The following is an 8,418-nucleotide window of genomic DNA, read 5'->3' as shown; positions in this document are numbered from 1 at the left end:
AATCCACTCACCTCAGCCTCCCAAAGGCGCGGGATTACAGGCTGAGCCACCAAGCCCGGCTCAGTTAAATTTTTTTAATATGATTTATTGTAGAGATGCGATCTCACTAAGTTGCCCAGGCTGTTCTCGAACCCGTGGGCTCAGGCAATCTCCTTATCTCAGCCTCCCAAAGTACTGGATTACAGGCTTGAGCCATCATGCCCAGATGTGTGTAGGCTTTAAATTTGAGAGAACTTTAAACTTATTTCAGTCCTTATTAAAATTATTTTGAATGAGCAATGTACTGACATGGTTCAAAATTAAAAAGGTATAAAAGCAAATATTCCACCACCTACTGTCCACAGCGTTCTGGTTCTTGCTTTTGTTTTCACTAAATATGATCATTCCTGGCTTGTGTGTGTGTGTGTGATACAAGGATTCACTCTGTCACCCAGTCTGGAGTGCAGTGGCGCAGTCATAGCTTACTGTAACTTTTATCTCCTGGACTCAGGCGATCATCCTGTGCCTCCCAAGTAACTAGGACTATAGGTATGTACCACTATACCTGGCTAATTTTTTAAATTAATTTTTAATTTTAGATATGTGGGGTACAATTCAGGGTTAGGTATATAAATGTTCATTTTGAAGGTATACTTGTTGATGAGATGTGCCTCTTACTCCCCTGGCAGTTTTCCACTCCTGCCAGTCCCACCCCTACACTCCTCTGGCAGTTTCCTACTGCTGCCAATTCCTTTCTTATAGTATTATGATAGTTGTTCAAGGTCCGCTTATGAGTGAAGACATGTGATACTTGGTTCTTTGTTTCTGTGACAGATCACTCAGTATTATAGCTTCCTGAGTTCATCTAAGTTGCTGTGAAGTTCATAATATTGTCTCTTTATGGCTGTGTAATATTCCATCGTGTATATGCACCACTTATTTTTAATCTAGTTCTTGTCTGATGTGCAGCATGTTTGGTTCCATGCTTTTTAATATTGTAAATAATGCTGCAATAAATATGTGTGTGCAGGTATCTTTTTCATAGAGTGATTTGAGTTCCTCCGGGTATATTCCCAGCAGGGGGATTGCGGGGTCATATGGGAGGTCGATTTTTAGATCTTTTAGGAATCTCCACACTGTTTTCCACAGAGATTGTACTAGTTTACATTCCCACCAACAGTGTAGAAATGTTCCCTTTTTGCCACATCCTCTCCAGCATCTGCTGTTTTTTGAGTTACTGATGATGGCCATCCTGACTGGAATTAGGTAGTATCTCAGTGTGGTTTTAATTTTCATTTCTTTGATAATTAGTGAGGCTGAGGATCTTTACATGTATTTTTTGGCTGCTTGTATGTTTTCTTTTGGAAAGTGACTATTCATATCTTTAACCCACTTTGTTATGGAGCTGATTGGTTTTTTTCTTCTTTTTGGCACGTTTGAGTTCCTTGTAGATCCTAGATGTTACGCCTTTGCCGGATACACAGTTGGCAAATATTTTTTCCAAGCCTGTGGGCCATCTCCCCACTTTCTCAATAGTTTCTTTGGCTTTGCAGAAGCTTGTCAGTTTGATGAGGTTCCACTTGTCTGTCTTCTCTCTTATGGCATGGGCACTTGGGGTTTTGATCAGGAATTGGTTGTCAGTTCCAATTTCCATAAGTGTGCCTCCTGCATTTTCTAAGGTTCTTATAAGTTTGAGCTTTTATGTTTAGGTCTTTGATCCATTTAGAGTTGATTTTTGTCTATGGGGATAGGTAGGGGTCTTGTTTTAATCATCTGCACGTGGTCAGCCAGTTTTCCCAGCACCATTTACTGAATAGGTTCTCCTCTCCCCAGTGGTTGATGATGGAGTCTTTGTCAGAGATGAGTTGGTTGAGAAATTGAGGTTTTGCTTCTGGAATCTCTATCCTGTTCCATTGGTCTATATGCCTGTTCTTGTACCAGTACCAGGCAGGCTGTTTTGATTACTGGAGTTTTATAATAAAGCTTAAAGTCTGGGATCATGATGCCTCCCACTTTATTTATTTATTTTTTTGCTGAGGATTGTTTTAGCTATACAGGGTTGTTCATGTTTCCATATGAATTCCTGTATTGTTGTTTCTGAATCTGAGAAGAATGCTGCTAGTAATTTAATGGGTATTGCGTTGTAGATTGCCTTGGGTAAAATTTTTTTTTTTTTTTTTTGAGTTGGAGTCTCACTCTATTGCCCAGACTGGAGTGCAGTGGCCGCTCCTGGCCACTGCAGCCTCGACCTGCTAGGCTCCGGCGATCCTTCGCCTCAGCCTTCCAAGTAGCCGGAATTACAGGCACGCGCTATCACACCCGGCCAATTTTTTGATTTATTGTAGAGATGAGGTCTCGCCAAGTTGCCCAGGCGGGTCTCAAACCCGCGGGCTCAGGCAATCCACTCACCTCAGCCTCCCAAAGGCACAGAATTACAGGCTGTGCCACCGAGCCTGGCTTGGACATCTTAACAATGTTGATTCCCCCAACCCATGAGCATGGAATATTTTTCCATTTCCATTTGTTTGCGTCGTTTTTGATTTCTTTGAGCAATGTTTTGTAGTTTTTGTTGTAAAGGTCTTTGACATCTCTGGTTAGGAAGATGCCAAGATATTTCTTTTTTTGTGTGTGGCTATTGTGAATGGGGTTGTGCTTTTTATTTGCGTTTCTGTTTATTGGTTTATAGGTTTATTGGTGTATAGGAATGTGACTGACTTTTGCATATTTATTTTATACCCTGAGACTTTGCCAAAGCCCTTTCTCATTGCAAGGAGGTCTTTGACAGATTATCTTGGGTTTTTGAGACATAAAATCATGTCGTCTACAAAGAGGGATAATGTCACGTCCTCTTTTCCTATTTGGATACCCTGATTTCCTTCTTGTCTGATTGCTCTAGCTAGGGTTTCCAATACTGTGTTGAACAGGAGGGGTGAGAGTGGGTATCCCTGTCTTGTTTCGGTTTTCAGGGGAAATGGTTCCATTTTCTGTCTGTTTAGCAGTATGTTGGCTGTGGGTTTCTCGTAGATGGCTCTTACTATTTTGACGTATGTTCCATCTGTGCCTAGATACTCGAGAGTTTTTAATCCAGAAGGGGTGCTGGATTTTATCAAAAGCTTATTCGGTGTCTAATGATATAATCATGTGGTTTTTGTCTTTACATCTGTTGATGTATTTAATTACATTTATGGTCTTGCGAATGTTGAACCATCCTGCATCCCAGAGATGAAGCCTACTTGGTTATAGTGGATGATTTTTGAAATGTGTTGTTGGGTCCTATTTGCTGGAATCCTGTTGAGGATTTTAGCATCTATGTTCATCAGGGATATTGGCCTGTAGCTCCCTTTGTTGGGTCTTTACCTGACTTGGGTATCCGTGTGATGTTACCTTCATAAATTGGGGGCAGTTCCATCTTTCTTGATTGCCTGAAATATTTTAATAGGACTGGTGTCAGCTCCTCCGTGTATGTTTTGTGAATTCTGCTGGAAAACCATCTGGTTCAGTGCTTTTTTTTTTTTGTGAGTAGTTTTCTTATGACATAGTCAATTTCCTAGAGTCTTATTGGTCTTTTTAGGGTCTTGATTTCTTTTCATTTCAACCTGGAGAGGTTGTGTAATGTAAGAAAGTCCTCCATTTCATTTAGGTTTTTTGAGTTTGTTCCCATACAAGTGTACATAGTAATCTTTGATAATCTTTTGTATTTCTTCGGGGTTAGTTGTGACTTCATCTTTTGCATTTCTGATTGTGTTTATTTGGACTCGTCCTCTCTTGTCTCTTGGTCATTCCAGCTGGGATCCATCAATCTTGTTATCCTTTCAAAAAAACCAGCTTTTAGTTTTATTGATTTTTTTGTATTATATTTTTGTCTTATGTCCTGAATTTGGGCTTTTATTTTGGTGATCTGGATTCTTCTGCTGAAGTTATGGTTTTGGTGGTCTTACTTTTCCAGCTTCCTTAGGTGATTTGTTAGGCTGTTAACTTGTGATCTTTCCATTTCCCTCAAGTGTGTTCGTAGAGATATGAATTCCCCTCTTAGTACTGTTTTCATGGCATCCCAGAGATTTTGGTAAGTTGTTTCTTCTTTTCATTTCTTTCCAGGTATCTTTTAATCTCTCTTTTGATTTCCATGTTGACGCATGAGTTGTTCAGCATCCTGGTGTTTAGTGTCCATGTCTTTGTGGGTTTTGGGGGAACTTTGTTAGTGTTGATATTTATTTTTATTCCACTGTGGTCTGAGAAGGTGTATGGCAGAATTTCAAACTTATGTGATTTGTTTATGTCTGATTTATGGCCAAGGATGTGGTCAATCTTAGAGTAAGTTCCATGTGGTGATGTGTAGAATGTATATTCCGTGGTTGTTGGGTGGAGTGTTCGGTAGGTACCAATTAAGTCCATTTGGTTAAGTGCTACATTGAGGCTCCAGATCTCCTTGTTGACTTTTTGTCTTCATGATCTGTCTAGGGTTGTTAGTCAGTGTTTAAGTTCCCAGCTATGATAGTGTTAGAGTCAATATCTTTTTTTAGTTTCCTAGAAGCTGCTTTATGAAAGTTGGTGCTATGTTGAGTGCATATATGTTCAGGGTGGATATTTCTTGTTAATGGATTGAACCCTTTATCGTTATGTAGTGACCTTCCATATCTTTTAAAATATTTGATAACTTAAAGGGTATTTTGTCTGATATTAAGATCGTGACTCCTGCTTTCTTTTGTGTTTCTTTCACCTCAAATTTTGTTTCCCATCCTCTTACTTTGAGTCTTTGAGTGTTCTTTCGGGTGGGATGAGCCTCTTAGAGATATTATATTGTTGCCTCATGGTATTTTATCCAATTTGCCAATCTGTGTATTTCCAGTGGTGCATTTAGACCATTCACTAGGCTCATTATTGAGATGTGAGAGTTTATTCTTGTCATGAGGTTCTTAGAGTGTTTGTTGTTGTTGCTGCTGTTTGTTTGTTGTCTTTTTATTTTGGGGTTTTCAACCTTTTTCCTGCATTCTTGGGAAGGGTGTTGTCATTCATTTTTTCCTTTCTTCTGTATTTAATACTTTCTTAAGTGTTTCTTGTAGAACTGGTCTGGAGGCAATGTAAACTCTTATGGATTGAATGTCTCGAAGGATTTTAATTCTCCATCAGTGATGAAACTTAGCTTAGCTGGGTAGATAATTCTTGGTTGAAATTGTTTATCTTTGAGAACTTTGATGATTGGGCTCTAAGCTCTCCTAACCTGAAGTGTTTCTGTAGATAAGTCTTCTGTTATTTTAATTGGTCTTTCCCAGTAGGTAGTCTGACCTTTCTCTCTTGCTGCCTTTAGGACTTTTTCTTTTAAACCTACTTTGTATAGGTGAATTACTATATGTCTAGTAATTGGTCTTCTCAGGGGTTCTTTGAATCGCTTGTGTTTGAATGGTTGTGTCACTGATGAGATGAGGGAATTTTTCATGGAATGTTCATTCCAGGGTGGTCTCTGTCTCTCTATCTGCCTCAGGAATTCCAATTAATCTTAGGTTCGGCCTCTTGAAATAATTGCTCATCTCTTGGAGGATTTTTCTCTTTCTAAGCTTCTTTTTAATGTTTTTGGCGGCTTGGGGTAGTTGCATATTTTGGTCCTCAAGTTTAGAGATTCTTTCTTCTGCTTGGTTAATTCTATTTTCCATTCTTATCAGTTTATTATTTATTTCATTCACTGTGTTCTTTATTGCTGTTATCTCAGTTATGAACTTCTTCATTCTTTCCTCTTGTCTCTCCTCATTTCTATTTATTCTCTCTATTAATGTCTTGATATCTGGGTTTGTGGTTTGAGATCAGTCACTCTGGGGCTCTTCATTGCTTGAGTTCCAAAGTCTGTATTCTCAGTGGCTGACCTCCCAGAGGTCTGTGTGAGGCTCATATTCTTTCTTTGGTTTTTCTTCATTTGTGTAGGTTTTCCTCCTCCTTTTTAAACCTCTTCTTTAATTCTGTTGTTCAGTGTTGGGGGGATAGCTTTTATTTCTGTTTGCTCAATCTCCTATTCTTCCTTATGTAGATCCTCTGGTTTTGTTCAATTCTGAAGCTGGACTAAGGGTGGAGGCCTGTGCTTTTTGCGGTTCTGAGATTTAATTAAGGGGAGAACGATGATTCAAATGCTATATGCAGATCTCAGTATTCACTGACTGGTGTGTGGTCCCCTTAGAACCCATTGCTCACTGCCTTACAATCTGTCCATGCAGTGCGGATGTCTTTTTGCCCCCTGAAAGTAAAATGAGATAAGAAAAGGGAAAAGAATGGAAAAAGGAAGGAGGAAGACGAAAGGAAAGTGGAGAGAGAGAAGAAGAAGAAGAGGGAAAACAGGCATACCAACTAACCAATAAACAGGGAAACAAAGACAGGAAAAACAAAAAAGATAAAAACATACAATCATGCAAGCAAACAAACAACCCCCCCGTTAGTGTACTCTCCCTCAAAAATACTCATACACAAACAGAAAATAAAAAAAAATTGAAATAACAGAAACAAAGCAAGTACAAAATATAAAAAACAGAAAGAAAGAGAAGAAAAAAGCAAAAACTAAAACAAAAAACAAACAAGAAGAAAAAAAACCTCTCTCTCAGGTCACTTCTGTAACTCTAGGTTCCTTTCAGCTTCTAACTCTGCCTTAGAGAGCAGCTCTGGTCTCCAACCCCTCCCCTCTACTCTCAGCGCAGACTATAGGGTTGCTCTCAGAGTGGGTCAGATGCCCCATGGACTACTGTGGGAGGAGGATGGGTCTGATCTAGACTCACACTGCTGCTGTCAAGTCTCCCACTCAAATCTGACGTGTCTGTGTCTGTTCCAGCATGGGGGAGGGGCGTCTGTCTCTCCAAGTCTGATGAGAGGATAGCCTCTGGGTCCCAAAATAGAGACTGGGTGGAGCTGGGTGGGGCAATGCAGGTCTCTGCTTGGTCCTGGGACTGAGAAGATGGCTCCCATTGACATCTCATCACTGGTGTTGGAGCTTTAGTTCAGATTTCCATGACCTGCCTTCTTCACAGTACTTCCTGCTTGTGTCTGGTCTGTTGCTGCAGGTGGTGGTGTGGTCCAGGTGCCAGGTGGTGAGAGGTGACTGTTCTCTGCTGCCCCTTCTTCAGAGAGCCCTGAGAATGGCAGACGATCCTGCATGCCCAGGTCTCCAAATCTCAAGGGTGTTGGTGGGTTGCAGTCACCTCCTGAGGAGAGCCCGGATGCAGGAACCCGAGTCTACCCTCCGACAGACTTTCACTCACCCACTGGCACTCACCCACTCATGCAGTCTTTATGAACACTCGCTTTTGCAGACTCAGTCCGACCTGTTCTGTCACCATCTTGCCTGATGTATATCCACCTGGCTAATTTTTTAGTTTTTGTAGAAATGGAATCTCACTGTGTTGCCCAGGCTGGTCTTGAACTCCTGACTTCCTACTTCAGCCTCCCAAAATACTGGGATTATAGGTATGAGGTACCACTCCTGGCTCCTTACAATTATACAAACAGATTTCTTTCTTATTTCTTTTTTTTTTTTTTTTTTTGAGTTGGAGTCTCACTCTGTCACCCAGACTGGAGTGCAGTGGCTGCTCCCGGCCACCGCAGCTTTGACCTGCTGGGTTCCGGCGATCCTTCACCTCAGCCTTCCAAGTAGCTGGAAATACAGGCGTGCGCTACCATGCCTGGCTAATTTTTGATTTATTGTAGAGATGAGGTCTCACCAAGTTGCCCAGGCGGATCTCGAACCCGCGGGCTCAGACAATCCACTCACCTCGGCCTCCCAAAGCGCGGGATTACAGGCTGGGCCACTGAGCCCGGCTTCTTTCTTATTTCTACAACTTCATTGTATTTTTGTTAGTTGGATGTACAATAACTTGTTTAGCTAATTTCTTATTGGTGGACACTTAAGATGTTCTCAATTTTTTTTGCAATTACAGATAGTGCTCAGTGAATAATCTTATATTTCTACAATTATGAGTACATGTGTAGGATGAATTCCTAGCACTGTAGAATTGCTGTTTTAAAAAATATGTGCTTTGTACTTTTGATAGATATTGCCAAATTGCTTCCATAGAGATTACAATTTACACTTGACACAGGAATAGATGATTACTGGTTCCCACACTCCAACCAACATAGTCATTTTTGTTGATCTATACTATTCTGATAGGAGAGTTATGGCAGCTGTACATAGTTTACATTTACATCTTCTTATCAGTGAAGTTGAGCATCTTTTTGTGTATATATTTTTGAGTCAGGGTCTCATTCTGTTGCCCAGGCTGGAGAGCAGTGGCACGATTACGGCTTACCACAGCCTCAATCTTCGGGGCACAGGTGATCCTTCTACCTTAACCTCCTCAGTAGCTGAGACTACAGGCACATGCCACCACACCTGGCTAATTTTTAAGCATTTTTTTGTAGACACAGAGTCTTGCTGTGTTGCCCAGGCTGATTTTGAACTTCTAGGCT

This window comes from Carlito syrichta, unplaced genomic scaffold (genome assembly GCF_000164805.1).
Source record: "Carlito syrichta isolate Samal-C Ts95f unplaced genomic scaffold, Tarsius_syrichta-2.0.1 Scaffold303625, whole genome shotgun sequence".
NCBI classification, from domain to species: Eukaryota; Metazoa; Chordata; class Mammalia; order Primates; family Tarsiidae; genus Carlito; species Carlito syrichta.
Note: the sequence above shows the minus strand (reverse complement) of the source record.